Source organism: Molossus molossus, unplaced genomic scaffold (assembly GCF_014108415.1).
Source record: "Molossus molossus isolate mMolMol1 unplaced genomic scaffold, mMolMol1.p scaffold_m16_p_13, whole genome shotgun sequence".
NCBI classification, from domain to species: domain Eukaryota; kingdom Metazoa; phylum Chordata; class Mammalia; order Chiroptera; family Molossidae; genus Molossus; species Molossus molossus.
In genome coordinates, this window is record NW_023425348.1 from 43343790 (window position 1) to 43364287 (window position 20498).

Consider the following 20498-nt stretch of genomic DNA (forward strand, 5'->3'; position numbering starts at 1 on the left):
CAAAGACCCCTGTAGGATTTGTTAACATCAATTGCAGGGACATATACCATAAAAACAGTATTTCTTTGCAGATACTGAAGGCTGGCATTATACACTCTGAGCACATTCAGCCTTTCTTTCATGGATCCTTCCCTTTGTATAATCACGGGGAAGAATCACATCGCATTCATCTGACTGCCAACAGTGTCTGCCGTAGTGCTGGTGCTCAGTCAGTGCTTACTGAACAAATAACCAGCAAGCCGCTTCTGACACAGGCTGTGCTCTGCATTCCTCCTGCACCGAGCACTTCCCTTTACCCAGAGGAGAGCACAGAACTGCAGGGCTAGCACGAGCACACTATGGCCTGTAGGCTCCACTGCACTTACTTCACTTATTTCTGTTAGAGACTGATTTTCTAAAATGAAGTATCCTTCTTAATTGGTTTTTCACTTGGGAAACTTGCTAAGTGATTTTCACCTGTCTGTCCTTGCCTCCTTTCACTCTGTCTCTGATCACCACTTGCTTCCATAACTGACCATAGTAAGATCTGAGATAGGTACATGTGCTTATTCATACACATGCTCACACACATAATATCAAATACATAGTAAGTATGCAACAACGCCCTGTGGAAATGTATTTTTCAAACGACATAATGTATAATAAAAAAAGCACTTTGTAAACTGTATATTGTTGTACAAATGTGAAGGGTCATTAGTTCTGACATTTTACTTTTCTAGCATAAAACTTTATTTATTTTCATTTTTCTTTATTGATCTTTAGGGAGAGCGAGAGAATATCTATTGGTTGCCTTCGGCATGCCCCCTACTGGGGATTTGGCCCACAACCGGGCATGTGCCCTGCCGGGAATCGAACTGGTGACCTCTTGGTGCATGGGTTGATGCTCAGCCACTGAGCCACACCGGTGGGGCATCTAGCACCAAACTTTAAAAGTGACTAAGTCAAACTTTTAAATATTTTCCTTTCTTAAAAAATAAAACCACGACCAACAACAACAACAAAATTAAAGTAAGTTTTCTTTTGTTTCTATCTAGTACTCAATTGGTTTTTCACTTAACAGAGAAGTTCATTCTCACCATCCCGGACTTTTAAAGGAAAACCCCAAAACCCAATCGGGTCTCTTGAATGCTCCATAAAGCAAGGCAGTGGAAACAGAATGTTAAAGCTAAAAGGAATCTTGAATATTATTTAAGCCAATCCCTTCCTTTGGCAGATGGGGAAGCTGAAGCCCAGAAAGGACCACATACTTCAATGGCAAAGATATAATCAGCCAGAGCCTCCTTTCACAACCATGCTTCTCCACCATTTACCCCAAAGTGAGAGGAAAATTGGTAAAAACACTTGAGAAGACAAAGGGAAAATATTCTTTTCCTTTTCCAAAACTTAGCTGGGTGACCTAAATCACCTCCTGAGATTTGCTGACCTTGAATTATAAGATCTACTCCACATTAAATGACATCATTTCTTATATTAATATAAAAGCATTTTTTCCATACATTGATAAAAGCAAAATGGCTGATATCCCAATATGACATTCCTGAATTCATTGTTTCAATAAAAAAGTGAAATTGTTTACACATGGCATGGAAATTTCACCTGTGATTCATACTGAAAAATATTAAATATCAAAAAACCATACTGAAATAACACTAAGCTATGTGTCCCTGAGCCAGTACATAGTCAATTGCCTGCCCCAGGTCCACAATGGAAGGTGGGTGTTGAATTCTTTTCAGAGACCACAATGAAAATTGGTCTGCAAGTCTGATTTCAACTAAAAAAAAATAAAAAAATGTGGGCATTTCAAGCCTCCATCCAGGTCTTAACTCTTCATTTGCTGCACCGCACTGTTATTTTTTTTATTTATTTTTTTTATCACAGAAGCTTAGGATATTATAGCTTAAAGGGACCCTGAAGATCATCTTTTCCAACCCATTTCCGAAGAAACTAAGACTCAGTAAAGCAAGTGTCCTGCCTCAGGTCGTAGAGCTGATGGACAAAGCCAAGACTAGAACTAGTAACAACTCCAAATTTGTTCTACTGTGTCATCCTTTTAATTTTCAAAATGCAAGATTGGATTAGCCAAAGAACATATAAGCATATATTCATAGCCCATTGACACAGACAACATTGTGGTGAAGGATGGAGGGGTGGGGTGAAGGGAGAACATGGGGGGCAAAGGGGGACATCTGTAAAAGTGTCAACAATAAAAAAAGAAATGTACACACACTACAAATATATTAATTAATATTTAAAATAAAGTACATGTACTGTTTTAATAAGTCGAAACTATTATAAGGCTTATTAATGGAAAAGCAAGTTCTCTGCTCCTCAGTGGCAACTGAGTTTTATTTATTTATTTATTTTTTCAGTCCTCACCCGAGGACATTTTTCTATTTATCTTGAGAGAGAGGAAGAGATAGGACACACATCGACTGGTTGCTTCCTGCACGACCCTGACCAGGGTGGGGGGTGAACCACAACCAAGGTATGGAATTGAACCTGCGACTATTGGTCCGTGGGCCGACACTCTAACCATCGAGCCAAACCAGCCAGGGTAGTAGTAACTGCTTTTAGCTGCTTCTTTTTTTACCTCCATATCTCTGAAAAAAAATACTTATATTAATATTTCTTATTTTTTCTCTTCCAGTAGTAGACTTCATCTACCATGTTCCTACTATGAAAAATAAGTTGGCTCTTCTATATTCCTCTTCTCTTACACAAACATTTTATCCCCTTATTCACACATTATCTACTGATTTAAAATGTTTTTTTTTACTGATTGTTTAGAGAGAGAGGAAGGGAGTGATAGAAACATCGATGTGAGAGAAACATCGATTTGGCTGCCTCCGGCACACACTCCATGGGGGATCGAGCCTGCAACCCAGGCATGTGCCCTGACCGGGAATCGAACTGGCACCTCTCAGTCCACGGAACGACGTTCAGTCCACTGAGCCACTCTGGCCGGGCTCTCCTGACTTTATTAAAGAACACAAAGATTTAACTCTCTATCTTCCCAAACATACTTCTCCTCTTCATCCTCTCAAGATATTCAAAATCACATTTTTTGTTAAATTAATATTTAGTGTTTACCTTACTATATCTACAAAAATACTGGTCATTGCAGAGCCATGTAATATATTATTTCTTTTTTTTTTGTAGTTTTTGTTTTTCTTGACGTGCTAATTGCCATTTTCCCCCATTTGTTGAGTATTTACGTACCTATCACTAGATCCTCCCCAAACTAAGACAAAACCCTGAAATCTTTCTCAATCTGATTAAAAACACCATATAACCTGTAAGTCCATTTCCCCTCCTGGATACTTCCTGGAGCATCCGTCTCTCTGCTACTGGCTGCTCTCTAGGCTTGTTCCATTGTTATCTTCCTAGAACTTTCCTTCACCATCACCTTGGACATTTTATTTCTCTTCTGTGTTGAAGCTGTTGTTCCCTAGATCTCATAACTTCTTTCTTGATTTACTGCCTCATCTTGGTGGAACATTATCCTATAACAGCTTTCTGGAAAAGGGGAGCATAGGAGTATTTAGAAACACCTTTATTCCATTCTCACACTTGAATGATAGTTTGCCTGGGTATAGAACACGAGGCTGAGAATAATTTCCTCTGTATTTCTAAAGTATTTTTTCACTGGCATTTCACTTTGCGTATGGCAACTGAGAAACCTGATAACATTCAGATTCCTGATCCTTTGTATGGGAGCTGATTCTCCTCTCTGGAGCTTTTAGGATTTTATTCGTTAACCCTAGTTTTCTGAAATTTCACAGCGAGAAGCCTTATTTGGATTCTTTTTCATTCATTGTGCTGGGCACTTAGTGAGTTCTTTCAATATGAAACTCTTATCCCCTAATTCTGATTATGTTCTTGTGTTATTATTATTATTATTTTATCTCCTTCATTTTGTTTCTTCTGGGTTTCCTTTTTTTCATTTTAGACTTAAAAATATATTAGAGGCTTCCTTTAATGTCTAGTAACCTGTGTTTGTCATTCATCTCTACAAATGAGACTTTAACAAGCTGTTCAGATAGTCTGCGCACTGGGGAATTTCACTCAGAGCGAGTGGACGGAACCGAGCTCTTTGTGGGGAGGACATGTCAGTCCCAGAAGCTCTCCAGGAGGGAACTATTTTTTTCCAGAAGGAGTCTTCTAATCTTAAGTATACTACCAACTTTTTTAAATGCCTTTTTTTAAAAAAACTAATTTACTAGGCTTCTGATTGCAAGCACTCCAGAGAGGCAGCAATAAATAGTATACGTGTAATACACCTTTAAAATAATCACAGTGAAGTGGAAAGATTGGTAATACGATGTGAGTGGCAGGGACATGGGTGACAGACCCAGCTCTGCCGTAGGGCCACAAGCAAGTCCCTTCCCTGCTGGGCGAGTCAAGCACTTTTCAAACTGTTTTGGCAGCCCTGGAGTCCTTTCTCAGATGAAACATTACGTGGGAGCCAAACTACGAGGCGGTGGGTCATTGCAGCCTCGCAGGCATCCTGCTCCCCGGTGACCTCCCCTGGGCGAGGTCAGCTGTGACCTCGCAAAGCTCGGCGTCCACTCCAACGCTCTAAACACTACAGGTCTCAACCGTGCGGCTACGGAGTTTGCTATAAAAATATGGGTACGGTGGCGCACACTCACAATGTGAGGGAGGGGGACACAGCAACCCATTAGCCCCACTTCCGGTGTGCCCACCTCTGGTGGTGTCAGAAGTCACACTTGGCTAAAAGGGTCAAATCTTTACCGATTTGCTTGAGAGTATGTCTGAGAGTCCACCAATAAACCTCTCTGGATACCTCAGGGGAAGTTGATAAAAACAGAAGGGGTTGGATGGGGTTTCTTTTTATATTGTAATTGTCAGGCAGAGCTGACCCACTGTCAGAAATGTTCCTTTAGGAGGGAACACATCTGAATAAGTAAGTCTTTAACAAGTTAACTCTGATAAGGTATTAGTAAAAAAAAAAAAAAAAGAAAGAAAAGGAGAAAAAAGTAGGAATGAGGTCGAGGGGCAAGGACAAGGACGAGAAGGAAAGGAGAGAAAGAATTACACGTCCTAAGTGCCTACGCGCCCTAGTCGTCCCCTCAGCCCGTTTATCGCTGCCCACTAGGCCAGGCGCTGTGAACAGTTCTCCCTCGGGAAGGACAGCCCTGGACTCGCACTGTTCTCACCATAGAGTGTCTGTAACCTTGAGCAAGATACATAACCACTCTGTGCCTCATCTATAAAACAGGACCAACAATATTCGTCTCGCAAGACTGTTGTAAGAGTTCATTTAGAATTTTTATAAACAACGGAAACTCCTGGGGCCTGATTTTTAGAGGGTATTCATTAAAACTGCTGAGGGCCTAGAGCACTAAGCTCATGAGTTCGAACTTTATCTTCCTTGTAGAATTGACTACAGGGTTTTAAGCAGAAGAGTGAATGAGGAAAACAACTCCAGAGGCATCTGTGAAGGACAGGTTAAAGGTGAACAGACTGAAGTATTCCTTTCTTTAAGACGTCCTCCTGCGCGGTCCATCAAACCTGCCTCACCTACTATCAACACCACACTCCCCCAAACTGGCCCTTTCTGCTCTCACTTCTGATTGCGGAAAGCGGAGGCCAAGAAGTCCAGGCAAATAAAATATTGCTTTGGGTCTAACTGCCTCAAATTAGTCTCTGAAATAAACACCTTTTGTAACAACTTCCTACTGCACCACCACCCAAAGAGTGGAAGCAGTTTTTAAGTGGAATTTTGGTTTCAATTAGCTTGAATTTCAGCTTTACTCTGATTGGTTTAGAACTCCATGGGAGCAATTAAATTTTTGTGCAACTCTGTAGTAGGCTACTAGGTGAAAACCGTACACAGATGATAAATGAGATGGGAAGTGGGGAGAAGCAATGTTCAGTGGTTTCGCTGGGAAAATGAACAAATGCTATTGTCTACTAGCAAAGGAAAATCCCTGTACTAAAGTAACCAGAAAGATCTGGCTTTATAGTTACTGGAACAAGTAAAAAGATAGAAAACAAGAGCAAAGAAGACACTTAGACTGCAACACACAACTCTAGCCATGTCAATAACATCAACTATCTTCCCTTTGTGTTTCTCCCACACTACCTTTCTGTATAAGAATACAGTATTTTCCCAAAGCCTCATGCTGGTTTCATCCCAAATCACTATATATTCACTGTGAGTTTCACCAAATAAGACATATCAACTATGATATTCAAGTTCTTCTGGTTGAAATTAACTAGTTTAAACAGCTTGATAAATGGTGCTCCACTGACTAATAGGTAAGGCCATTTGCAGCTTTGGAGATCATATTTTAAAATAAAGTGTTATTGTACTTCCGAGAAATAAATGCTGAATTCTTATATTCAGTGAGCATCTTCCTAAGAGGCCTAATTTAATATCAAAGTGCTCAATTTTATCTTTATTTTATAAACACACAATTTTTCCAGGCCAGGAAAGACTCCAGGGGTTCAGGAATCATTTTGTCATTTAGATTTTGGCAGGAGAAATTCAGTTTAGACAAAACACACACACACACACACACTCTTCCAAACTACACAAGGCCACTTATTGCGTGGGTTATTAATTCCATATGGAGCTTGAGCTAAACTTCATGATATGTTTGATACAAACCGCCTGTTACCGTGAGGGAATGTGGATTAATACAACGCTTCAATAAAGGTTACTAAAAGACCAACACTTTCATGATGGGATTACAATGAATGACTACAAAGAGAACTGGTCTAGAGGAACTCAAAAAATAAGAAATAAAAAACGCACATATGCATCAAAGACTTAACTTTACAGTTTTGGCTTTTGTAGTCAAAAATCTCTATTGGACTAGTTACCATTATTTCAATTCATTTTCAAATGCTAAGGTTTCACTGACATAAAAAGAACTAGATTAAGTGCTCAAAAAAAATGAGCACCATCATGTCAAAAATTAAATCTGCCTTTCTAGAAGAAAATACAACTCTTTCAAAGATGTGGAAAAGCTATTTAAAGAATATTTAATATGAGCAAAAATATTGTTTCTTACAGTGAGTCGATGCAATATATACCTCTATGGAAAAGTATAAGGACCTGATTATGAGCCTTTAGTTGTAAGAACAACCTGAATACTTTTCCATCCCCATCCATAAACCATGCCAGTTCTTTTCCAAAATAGATATATTATAATGTAAACACTGGACACAGCTGCGGCCTGCCATTCTGAGGTCTGAAAAGCCTAAAAGTCAAGTCTAAAAGCTCTTAAGTCTGAGAAATAGAGAAGTTTCTTCCAGTCCTCCTCCCAATCATGCTATCAACTATTCTTCAAATTTGGGATTCATATTAGAGCTGAATGGCACCTTTGAGAGCACCAGCCCACCTGCTTCACCTACCTTATAAGGTAAGTGAGAGATTAAGTGGCCTATTTATGGTTGAACAGGTTGAACCTAGGAAACAGAATCTATGTTTGCTGAGTTCTCACCACAGATTCTTTTCTTTATATCAGAAGTTGTATTTATGAGGCACAGGTTATATTTGAGTCAAGCTTATCATGATAAAATCTGTTATATTAAAAACACTTCAATTAAGACGGGCCTTTGCTTTGGAATCTTATGTTTGCCAGAAAACAACTCTGTATAGCACAGGGTTTTGTTTGGACTTGTATTTTTATTCTTCTTGGAGCAATACCTAGGAGTGGAAATTCTAGATTGAATGGTAGGTATATGCTTAACTTTATTTTTAAAAAAGTCGAACTGTTTCCAAAGTGGCTATACACTTTTGCATACCCCCAGCAGTGTGTGTTTCAGTTGTTCTGCATCATCATCAGGGCCTGATACTGTCAGTTTTTAAAATTTTAGCCATTCTAGTAAGTATGGAGTAGTACCCATTATAGTTTTAATTTGCATTTCCCTAATGACTAATAATATTAAGCATCTTTCATGTGCTTTATTTGCCATCTGTATCTCTTCTTCTGGCCTCCTGCAGGTTCTGTGCACTACCTCTGATGAGCACCTAATACATCCGATTAATACTCTCTGATTAATCTTAATACTTTCTAATTAGTAACCCTCTAATTAATACCATTTCTGCTTCATCTAGCTAGAGTAAATTCTGTTTACTGAAAAACACAATCCTATTTGTAATGAGGAGCCACAGAGAATTCTTTTGTGTGTAAAAGATACAAATGAAAATGCTATTTTAAGTGCAGGGATTCTTTCACAGAAATTCAGGCAAATCTAAGTATCAGTTTTATTGGAATAAAAAATGCACTTAAATCTGTTATCATAAATTTGATTACACAAGGAATACAGAAGCCCATTCTAGCCCTTCCCCAGGAATGTAGTGACCACAAATACTTGACATGATCATTGGAAGAAATTAATTCAATTCAACAAATTCAACTGAAGAGCTTGTATGTGTATGTGGGCAGTGGCAGTGATAACAGTGACAATGTAGGCAGGTATGCATATGACGGTGTTTGTAATAGGGGAAACTGGGAAATAATTTGAATGTATGCTAGGCTTTTGGCCAGGTTCTATAGTGGAATAACAATTGTGTTCATCATAACAAAAAGAATGCTAGAGCTGCTAATATGTTTACTGAGTAGTTTAATTATGTGCCAGGTATTATGCGAAACATTTCACATTATTTCATTTAGTCCTCACTGTAACTCTGCTATGGTTGAAGAAACTGAGATTCAGAGTTAAATGGTAGAGCTTGAATCTGCAACACGAGTTTGTCTGACTCGAGCACTTAAACTACCACTTGAGAATGACGATGATAATGGGAATATTAGTAGCTGCTGTTCTTCTCAACCTGTAATCTGTGCCAGGCATGGAACTTGACTGTTTATTTATGTCATTTCATTTAAACTGCATAATAACCCCATGAGGTAGGTCATATAATTCTCTCTATGCACTTGATAAAGTTTAAAGAACTTGCTTGCAATTTCACAGGTAAAAGGTCGAGGAACTGAGATTTGAATTCAACTCTGATACTCTATATCCCAGTATAGTCTAAATACTGCTTAGAAGTTGGTTGGAAGAGATTGTTTTCTCATTCCTCATTTAATTCCAATACTTAGAAAGAGACCCTCGCCCTGGCCGGTTTGGCTCAGCGGTTAGAGCGTCGGCCTGCGGTCTGGAGAGACCCGGGTTCGGTTCCCGCTAAGGGCACGTACTTCGGTTGCAGTTTGTCCCCGGCCCTGGTTGGTCCTGCGGGTGGCAGCCACTCGATGTGTCCCTTCACGTCGATGTTTCTCTCTCTCTCTCCCTTCCTCTCTCTCCCTCCCACTCTATCTGTACAAAAAAATGGAAAAATATCCTCGGATGAGGAAAAAAAAAAAAAAAAAAGAAAGAGACCCTCAACTCTTGAAACACAGTCCTTCTCTTATCAGACATTTGACAATACTACAGCTCCCCTTGGATGACATTCAGCTAAGTTATACACATTTAGTCTTTTTAAATCTTTGCTTGTACATTAATCCCGACAGCCTCTTCCTCATTCTTTATGTCTCTGAACTCCCTCCAGTTTCCCTTAAAGAATCTGGTAATGAGGTGCCCTAAATGGAACATAGTTTTCCAGAATGCTCTTTTCTCTCAGTGATGATTTTTTTCCTTAAAATATTAATTTTACTATCATATCAACTTCATGCCTTTTAAGTTTTTTGGTGAAATTCTTCTGACTTCACTTGAATGACATTAGAGTCCAAGCCCACATGCCCACTGTTCAGTCTTTCTGGCTGATCATGAATAAATGTAGCTTCAAATAAACAAAACCAAAGCCGCCCCCAAAAACAAGCCCCCCCCAAAGCAACGCACTGCCGAGCACACGCTGCTCCTCCAACTGGGCAGACGCTCCTCCAGTTTGTCTGGAATAATGTTACTCATCTTTTGACCTCACAATTCATTTAACAAAAAGTCAACAATTCATTAGATATGCACCGAATACCCACAACAGGCAAGGTGTGCAAGGCGTTAATGGGTGTGCCCGAATGACCGGCATGGGAGGCTACCTCTTACACGGAGGCCAACTCAGTGAACCTAGAGGGAAAGTACAGCCTTCTGGGAGAGTTGGAAGGTGGGCTCACAACGGAGGCAGAACTTAGGACGGCTCTCATAACCTTCAGCCTAGTTGTGTCTCCCCTGGTTATTTTTTGTTTATGGCACAGGGAGATTATCCGGGTGGATCTAATTTACTCACTTGAGCCCTTTATAAACAGTTTTCTCTGCTGGCAGCAGAGAGAAGGTGAGAGGGCCCGATGGACGCGGCTGGTCTGAAGACGGAGGGGCCACGTGAGAAGGAGTGCAGGCGGCCCTCAGCGCAGAGAACGCAGGCAGCAAGCGGGCGGGAACCCAACGCCTACAGCTGCAAGGGGCTGGGTTCTGCTGACAATTTAAATGAGCTTGGAAGTAAATTACTCCCAAGAGCCTCCAGGTAAGAGCCCAGCCTGACTGCACCTTGATTTTGGCCTTGTGAGACCTGGAAGCAGAGAAACCAGATGAGCCCTCCCCGACTCTGACCTACAGAACTGTGGGGTGACAGTGGACGCTGGTTAAGCTGCTAAATCGACAGTAATTTGTTAGGAAGCAATATAAACTAATACAGGTGGAAAAGATTACTTCTACCTTTTACCTGACAATATCTGAAGGGAATTTATGAGGAAAATGTGGCCTGAGCAGTTCCTTTATGGACAAATAACATATTTATTTTTATTTATTGATTTTAGAGAGAGGAAAGGGGGAGGGGACGAGGAGGTGGTAGAGGGGGATGAGGAGAGAAACATCGATTTGTTGGTTCACTTATTTATGCATTCTTTGGTTGATTCTTCGATGTGCACTGACTGGAGATCAAACCCACAGCCTTGGAGTGCAGGAATGATGCTCTAACCCCCTGAGCGACCTGGCCAGGGCGGAGAGATTACATTTTGTATATCTACTACACGTCAGGCACAATGGGGACAGCGCTACACCAGGGCACAGAGGTTTTCAGTTAGCAAATAACAGTCTGAACATTAAACACATACTTCTCCACTGGTTAATTTAAGTGCTCAGGGGGAAGAGACTGGGGTCACTGAACAATCATCCCCAACTTCATCTATTTTGGGGAGTCTGAGTTTTTGTTCTCCAGAGATTATGGTTCTCTAAAATATCCTGGAAGATCCTGTCAGGCTAAGAGCCAAATCTGGATGCTCAAGTTTATGGAAGGCAGGCTGAAAAACTAACGCACACTGAGTAACTAGCTCAGAACAGGACAGAAGGTTTGGTCGTTAAAGCACAGTACACAGCATTGTGACCTTGTTTATCAAACTGGGAAGGCATGGCGTGTCTGAGCCAGCTATGTAAACTAGCCACCGGACAACGCCGAGTCTGTCCCTTCTTGCTCCACCTGTCTTACGTAGGTAAAAGAGGACGCGCAGCAGGCATCGGCTATTCATTCAGTCGCAGACACTGAACGCCTTCGACGTGCTGGGCCATGGACTGAGGTTATGAGATGAAGAAGAGGCGGTTCCTGCATTTAAAGCAATCCTAACGTAAGCCCTGGCCAGCTTGGCTCGGCGGTTAGAGCACTGGCCCGTGGACCGAAGGGTCACAATCAAGGGCACATACCTGGGTTGTGGGTTCAATCCCTAGACCCCATCGGGGTTGTGCGGAAGGCAACCAGTCGATGAATCTCTCTCATATCAATGTCTCTCTCCCTCCCTTCCAGTCTCTTTCTAAAAAAATCAATGAAAAAATATCCTCAGGTGAGGATTAACAATAAATAAATTAATTAATCCTAATATAAGGAAAAAGATATTTAAAAACGAGAAACAATTATGTTAAAGAATAGTGAGTATCACATTACAGGAAATTATCGGAACACCTAACCGGTCTAGGGGAGACAGGAACATTTGGAAAGGAAGTGATAACCTAGCTGAGCCACACAGTACACGTCTGATTGTACGAGGTGAAAGGGTAAAGAAAGTTTTCTGAACAGAGGAAAGCGCACGTGTGAAAGTCCAGAAGCAAGAGAGAAGATGGGAAATAGCCAGCAGCTCGCACTGGGAAAGTCAAGGGATAAGACTGGAGTAACGTGGGGCCACCGTGGCAGTGAGCAGCCTAGACAAGAAAGCCACAACGTTCCAAAGTCTGAGTGCCCCAAAGAAGTAACCAGAATGTCAGCTGACAGTGACTAGGTGTGATGGGGAGTTTAAGTTGAATGATCTCTAGGAAGGATGATGATTTTATACAAGGAGGGAAAAATAATGGTCTGGAGAACTGGACAAACTACCCACCCTCCCTCCACCCTCATCACTTTCTTGCTTGGTGGCGAGTCAGAGCACAAGTCCCCAGTGGAAAAGGTACAAATGAGAAATAGTATTTTTTTAACAGGTAGAACTGCCCAACAATGGCATGGAAAGCCTGGGGTGAATGGTACAGGCGTCCGCAGGATAAAGACCCGGGGCGTTCTGTGGCCACTGGGGGCTGCAAGGCCTCGCAAGTCTTACGCCAAGGTGTCTGGAGGCTCTGGCGTGGGTGAGGGCGCCCTTGCAGGCCATGGAGCTGCTCCAAAGGCTGGATGAGACGAAGACTGCCTGACTGTGACCAGCAGGACGGGGAGAAGTCCCTGGTCCAGGCACCATCACAGCCTGTTCTGGTGAAAGCTCCCAGAGGTCTCTGAAGTAGCGGAAACCGTTCACTCAAGGAAAGGGCTGCCTCAGGATATTAGAAACAACCTTTAAGGTCCTAGTCTGCAAAGCAGGGTGTTTTGGGGGCAAGGTTTACACCTAGGTGACAGCAAGAGCCCTGGTTAGGCACAGAATCATCCCGATAGAGCATAACTTTCGAAGGCACTTGGTTTTACTTTTTCCCAGAACAGACACCTTTTCTACAGCATCCTTGACGATCATGTAGCTTTAGAGTGTACACCTCTAAGAACTAGATAACTTCATTCACCACCAGGCTTTCCATTCCATTGTTGGGCAGTTCTATCTATTAAAAAAATACTATTTCTCATTTGAGCTAAAAACGTCCTCTTTCTGATTTCTTTGTTTTTTAATTTTTTTTTCTTTATTGGTTTTTAGAGAGAGAGGAAGAAGAGGAGAGACAGAAACATCGATGAGAGAGAACATCAACTGGCTGCCTCCTCATGCCCCCCACTGGGGATCGGGCCCACAACTTGGGCATGTGTCCTGACCAGACCAGCGACCTCATGGTGCATGGGTCGAAGCTCAACCAACTGAGCCACACCGGCCGGACTCTGATTTCTTTTTGTATTAATTTAATCCATCAAGGTTTAAATTTTCTTTTTTTTTTACTCCTGCTTTCCCTTGACAGCCTTTCAAACAGAAAGAGAGTTATTTCCTTTCCTTGGATATATTCTTTACTTACGTTTTGGACTTGTCTAGAATAACTATATATTTAACATACATTTTTTTGTTTTATCAATAACTTCCATTACAATTTTGATCTCTAGCAAATCAAGTTGTTCAAAAACCATATTAAGTAAGCTTCACCAGAGAAGGGATCCTTGGTCCCCCGGGGGTCTTTGTTTTGTCTGTCTCAGGTGCGGCAGTATGTGAGAACCTGTGGTACCCTGCAGAGAAGCTCCCCAGCCTCACTTACATTATGCTGGATCCCTCCATTGCTCTACAATCAAACACCTGGGAATACTTGCCGTTCCTTACATAAGCCTCATGTATTGATTCTCTGACACAGCTGGGCCTCTGCCGCGCTTTTCCTTTGGTCTGGAAGACCCATCCTCGTCTTTTCCACTTCTGGCTTTCTCTATTAAAATATCACACTGAAAAGTGTTCCCTGATTGAATCAGTAAGAAAAACAATAGATACCACTTACTGATCAGCTTCTATATGCCAAGCTCTTTGCCAGGTTCTTTTTTCCCCTATTTTATTTATTATTTTATTTTATTGTTGACAGTATTAGAGATGTTCCCCATTTTTCTCCCTCTTTAACCCCCTCCCTGCAGCCCTTGCCCCACCCCAGGCCTTCACCACACTATTGTCTGTGTCTATTGGTTATGCGCATACGTATGTAAGTTCTTTGGTTAATCTCTTCCAGTCTCTCCCCCCTCACCTCTGAGATCTGTCATTCTGACCCATGCCTCCAAGCCTCCAAGCCTCTGGTCTTATTTTGTTTGTTAGTTTATTATGCTCATTAGATTCTACTTATAAGTGAGATCATGTGATATTTGCTTTTCTCTGTTTGCCAGGTTCTTTAATACTGTATATTATTTAAAGTTTATAAGCTCTCAACTTATTATCATCTTTGCTTCACAGATGAAGATGCAGGTTCAGAAGATTAAGTAATTTCTAAAGGTTATACACTAATAAAACAGAACTCTGGTCTATCTGACTTAAAGTCCATGAATATCAAATAATGCTGCTCCTGTGATTACTGTTCACCTTCTTTATGTCATGCACATAATTCATAAACATTACAGAGACAACCAACATTCCAACCTCCTTCCCTTCCTTCACAAACAGTACCTGTATGAACTGTTTCTACATTGTAATCAATTAGTTATTTTTTTTAATCCTCACCAAGGACATTTTTGCATTTATCTTCAGATACAGCTGGAGGGAGAGAGGGAGGAAGACAGAGAGAGAAACATCGTTGTGAGAGAGACACATCGAGTGGTTGCCACCCACACAACCCCAACTAGGGCCGGGGACAAACTACAACCGAGGTACGTGCCCTTAGCGGGAACTGGGCCCGGGACTCTGGTCCGCAGGCCGATGTTCTAACTGCTGAGCCAAACCGGCCAGGGCTAATCAATTAGTTTTAAGAAGAAGCACAGTGAATATCTCTTAGGAATACTATAGAAAGTGTTAGAAACTAAAGGAGATGCCTCTGATTTTTAAATTCTGTGACTCTGTGGACTTTAATTCTTGAGCAGCAAAAGAAAAATATTCAGAAATGCCTGACTATGGCTTTGGGACAGTCACTAGTTTTATTTAGTGACCGTCACTCATTTTTCTACTATTTGAATGCAATACAATCAGGCTGAATTTGGTTAAAATAAAGAAACTCTTTTAAAGTTCACTGCTTTCTTATACATTTTAAAGCCTTCTTCCTACATTTAAAAACTTATTTTGGGAATTCGTGGGCTTGGATGGCAGATTGAATGTGAACATTTACTTTTGCAACCTTCTGAAATGCCAATAACGTGTCAGTAATGGGACTTTCTATTTTCATGTTTCTACTGTTTCTAATGAGAAGATGGTAATGTTTTATTTATTTTTTTAATCCTCACCCGAGGACATGTTTCCATTTTTTGTTCAGATAGAGTGGGAGGGAGAGAGAGGAAGAGAGAGAGAGAGAAACATCGACGTGAAAGGGACACATCGAGTGGCTGCCACCTGCACGACCAACCAGGGCCGGGGACAAACTGCAACCGAGGTACACGCCCTTAGCAGTAACTGAACCCAGGTCTCTCTGGACCGCAGGCCGATGCTCTAACCACTGAGCAAAAGCGGCCAGGGCAGAAGAAGGTAATGTTTTAAATTGTTCGTCCCTATATGCATTGTACTTATATAGAAATAAAACAAAGATAGAAAAAAGGAGACGATATAACAGCAACAGAATTTTGGAAGCTGAAAAGCAAGCGGACAAGTGGTCACTAACTTAGCAGACTTGAAAACGCTGAGTCCTAAGCCAGAAGAGGGGAGTTGAGAGGCAATCTGAGCTACCCTTCAGAAACCCCATTAAGGCTCAGGACCTGGTGGCTTCATGTACTTCATGAAGTGGCAGTGTAGTTGGGTTAAGAAAAGGAAGATGAGTTGAAAATCTGTAAAACAATTCTATCTCTAGATCCCCTCCCAACTCCACAGAACCAGGCAATAACCCTTCTCACACCCTGGCAAATAAACTAGAATTTTATTCTTCGGAGAGGTGAATATCAGCACAATTAAGAGCAAAGGCAATGTGCCGAAAACAGGTGATTAAGTAAATATGAGCATATTAAATGCGGAGACCTCCAGTCCTCTCCCCCTACTCTGCTTCCAGAGGACAGGGAGTATTTCACAGGCAGATTACTGAAAGATCCTGACAGCCCAAGAGGCAAGACCTCAGAAGAATGACGATAGGTCTTCCCTAATGAAAAGAGCCCCAAAGTACTCTCCAGTGAACCACACAGTTGACAGCCTCTATTTACACACTAAGAGCTTCCAATGCTTCCTAGACCTCACCTTTTAAAAATAAATATACAATCAAGTATCACCAAACTTCTAAGATAAGCCTGCAATGCAAATGATATATCAAGATCAAAACAAAAACAATAAAAAATTTAAAAATCACTATTATGCTCAGATAGATAAAAGGTACTACACACATAAAACAACAGATGCTATTCAAAGAGCTCTTAGAAATTTAAAATATAAAAGCAGGATATAAAAAATGAGATCAACAAAAAGGCAAGAAGATAAAGTTAAGGGAGGTCAGAGATCAGAAACAGGACAGAAAAGAACATTAGAGGATAAGTGCAGGAAATCAAACATGTACATAAAAGGAGTCCAGAAAATGAGACGAGAGATAATAAGAGGAAATAATCAATGAAATGATTCAGAAAAAAAATCCCAGAACTTAATTAGCTTTATTTTCAGACTGCAAGGATCCAGAGTACCTAGCACAGTGGATAAAAACAAACCCTTGCAAATGCCCACGGGCCTGGAATTTCAAGAACACTGGGACAAGAGGAATTTCAAGAACACTGGGACAAGAGGAGTTCCTACACATTTCCAGAAGGATAACGAAACAAAGCAAACAAAATAAGTAAATAGATAAAAGGGGGGCATCAAAGGTTTTTAGGTTTCTTAAAAATCACACTGGATGCTAAAATATAATTCAGCAATGACTTCAAGATTCTTAAGGAAAATGATTTCCAGCCTAAAATTCCATATCCATCCAAAGAAAAACGTAAATATTTTCAGATTTACAGTCATTGAAATTTACCTCCACATATCCGCTTTTAGGAAGCTATGGAAAGATGTGCTCCAACAAGAAAGTAAGCTGAGAAAGAGGAAGACCTGGGATCCATCCAGGAAACTGATTTCAACATAAGGAAGTGATGAGAATTCCTGGGATTATGATAAAAGCATAGAGAGCATCATCCAGATTGGAGCAGGTCAGAAGGCTGCAGGAGAGATTTCTTCCAAGGATGAAAATGACTGAATACCTAACATGTAACTGAATGTATATCTGACAGATCTAAACATCTAACTAGTTCTAAAAACACTGATAACTAATCAAATAAAAAAATAACAAACTCATAAACTCCAAACAAAACAAAAAACATTAGGCAGGAAAAAAGTAATCATAGCATACACTGCATGGCTTATGTAGAAGTGGGATTTACATAAATGCAGTAATTTAAACACTAACTTACATTATTAGGTTATATATAGGTTACCAATAACCTGTATTGGTAGAATAGAAGAACAGAAAGGGAATATGAAGGTAGTGAAGAGGTGGGAAAAGGATGCTAAATTCTCATCTACTGAAGGAATCGGTGATCATTCTAAAACAAAAGCCAGCCCTGGCCAGGTGGCTCAGTTGACTGGGTGCCATCGGTACACCGAAAGGTCTGGCAGGCTCGACTCCCAGTAAGGGTACATAAGAGAGGCAACCGATCGATGTTTCTCTCTCATATCAATGTTTCTCTCTTACATCTCTCCATCTCCATCTCTTTCTCTCAAAATCAAGAAAAACATATCCTTGGGTGAGGATGAAAAAAACAACACCCTATTGGTAGCAATATTATCAGGTTACTTAGTAATCTGGAGGAAATACTAAGAGAATCTGTTTAAATTGTTGAAATGTTTGCCTTTGAAGAACAAGGAGAATATTAATTTTCACAATAAGCCTTAAGGAAGTATCTGGCTCTTTAAATTAATAGTATATATACTTTTTATAAAACTAAAAAAAAACCAAGATGTTAATAGGCCAGAGCTCTAGGGTTATCTAAAGACGCAACCCCTTCCTCTCCATTTTCAGATCTTCAAGTGACATCATGTCATGCATCTTTGCTGAATTGGCAATAATCTGTCCTACACTGCTATTATAAATACACCAGTTTAATTATACATAAGAGTAGTAACTTACCACTACATCTGAAATACTTAAATAAATTTATCAGTGAAAGACAAACTATTAGAAAATGCCAATAACACTTTGAAAACATCTGTTAGCTCTCTGTTGACTAGAAGAAAAAAGGCACCCAAGATCTTATAACAACTTATTATCAAAGGCATATGTTTTGGGAAAAATGCTCACTTACTGTGTAAAATCTCAGTCCACTTCCCAAACCCCTGCATTATCTTCCTAGACACATGCAAAGCCAAGCACATTCATAAGGGAAGACAGTAATTTCACCTGATACAAATGCACACGCCCCCTCTCCTTTCCAAGGGCAGGCTACTCCTTTCAGTGTTGAGTTCTTGTCCTTAGCCCAAGTAGGAAGGTCACTGCCTCCCTATCTTCCATGCACAAACCTTTGCTGAGTCCATTTTATGTGCCAGGCACTATGTTAGGACGAAGAGATGAGTAGCTTCCATCTCTGGCCCTTAAAGGGCTTACTTGTGTAGTAGGAGGGACATACATACACAACAAATAATAACAGAAGTATAAGAATATTGATATATTTGATTGATTGTTTAAAAAAAAAGTTCAGCAGGGAGAACAAAAGATGAACGATAACTTTGTTCAGGAGGGTAAGATAGACTTCACAGAAGGGAAGATGGCCCAGCTGGATAGTGGAAAACGAACAGGACTCTAGCATATGGATGATGGGGAGATTTCAGGCAAAGGGAGTATAAAAGCAAAAGCAGGTGGGCCTCACCTCAGTGAAGTAGTTCAGCTTTCCTGGCATAAAGGGCCAGTGGCAGGGGTTTTGGGGTTAATGGCAGCAGGAGGTGAGGCTGAAAAGGGAGGAAGAAGATAGATCATGTGAAGCCTTTGCCATACTAGTTTTCTTTTTCTTTTTCTTGAGGGGGAAGGGTTGTGGGAAGGTAGCCTATGGAAAACTATTTTAAAAAGGTTTTAAGAAGGATTTGACATGAACAGATTTGCAAGGTTCGTCCCCACCCCCCACCCCCAACTGTTTTGCTCATTCTAAGAGTACTTACTTGAATGCCAAGTATTTGAGCAGGAACTCTACCTTGGAACAATGAAGAATCTCTTAACAAAAATCAGCCAACGGAAAACCACAAGGACATTACAATGGTCTGACCAATGCCATTACTGGCCTATAAACTTTTACAAATGCCTAGTAATGTCAGGGTTCAGAGGATAGTCCTGGACTGAACTAGTCTCATTGTAGTGACCATGGGTAAGTTACTAAACCTCTTTACTCAGTCCTAAAATGGGAATAGAAAAGAATTTATTCTGTCTACCTTAAGGAATGTTATAAGGATTTAAAAAAATAATGTACATAAAAATATTTTGGTAAAGTATCTTGATCCTTCATCTATAACTGTATGACTCTGGGCAAGCTGTTTAACTTTTCTGAGCTTCCAAAGTCCTCATTTGTAAAGTGGGAATAATTCCATCTATCTTATAGGGTGGGTGCTATGTCTGACGAACAGTATTTGTGATAATATCTTAGTCATTTACGTTGGCTTATGGAATATCAATTGGTCAATAATGCAGTCAATAAGTATTCATAGAAGACATGAAGTATACAGAGTCTTGATTAGTCAGAACTCACAGGAAAAACAAGCAAACCCAGATAAAAATGTAAGCTACCACCACACTGCTCAGGATCAGGTCAACATAAGAAAACAGCAGCCGGTATCTACAAGCTTCAAGACTTCTCCAGAATCACATGCAGGAATAAACCAAGAATATGTGTAACTTTCTCACTGGCATTCCTATGTACCCACACACATTCACAAGCATGTGTGTGTGTTGTGTGTGTGCAGAAACATTAGGACTCACTAAGGAAAAATAAATCTCTCACACTTGAAAATTAAGGAACTGCGTAGGCAGCAAATCTCTGAGTGAGGGTGATGCAGTGGATTATACAAGCCAATAATTTATGTTAGGGTTTCACAAAATGTTAGACACTAGGAAAGGAACCAAAATAAGTCAAATTACATCAATAAAAAGGTATGACTAGCTGTGCTGCTTGGACTGGGATGCTATTTCTTGCTATAAACACAAATGGCTACATTTGGATGGCTAACTAAACAGTGCAATAATAAAAACAAAGCATGTTATAATAGCTGCTGCTAGATCCACAGCCTTGGGGATCAATGAAATAATGCCTGCTGCCATATATATACAATCTCGTGGGTTTTGTTTTGGGGGGAAAAATAAGTTCAGATCATTTCTAAACTAGCAATTTGTCTGCCCAGGGTTTGCTAAGTCTGTTATAGTTACGATAAAATATAATCTTTCATATTAAATCACTTATGACCTTGGTAAAGTATTACTTTATATTAACTGACTCTTGGGATGCTTTAATTTTATGAAACATGCACTTTAGTTTTTAAAAGTATGAAAGCAAA

The 20498-nt window shown here is 40.4% G+C and overlaps 1 protein-coding gene across 13 annotated transcripts in view; it reads right to left on the reverse strand.

The window, feature by feature from the left end:
- Positions 1 to 20498, reverse strand: part of UVRAG (UV radiation resistance associated) — a 291381-nt gene that overhangs the window by 32777 nt on the left and 238106 nt on the right. The gene's annotated exons all lie outside the window — the stretch shown is intronic.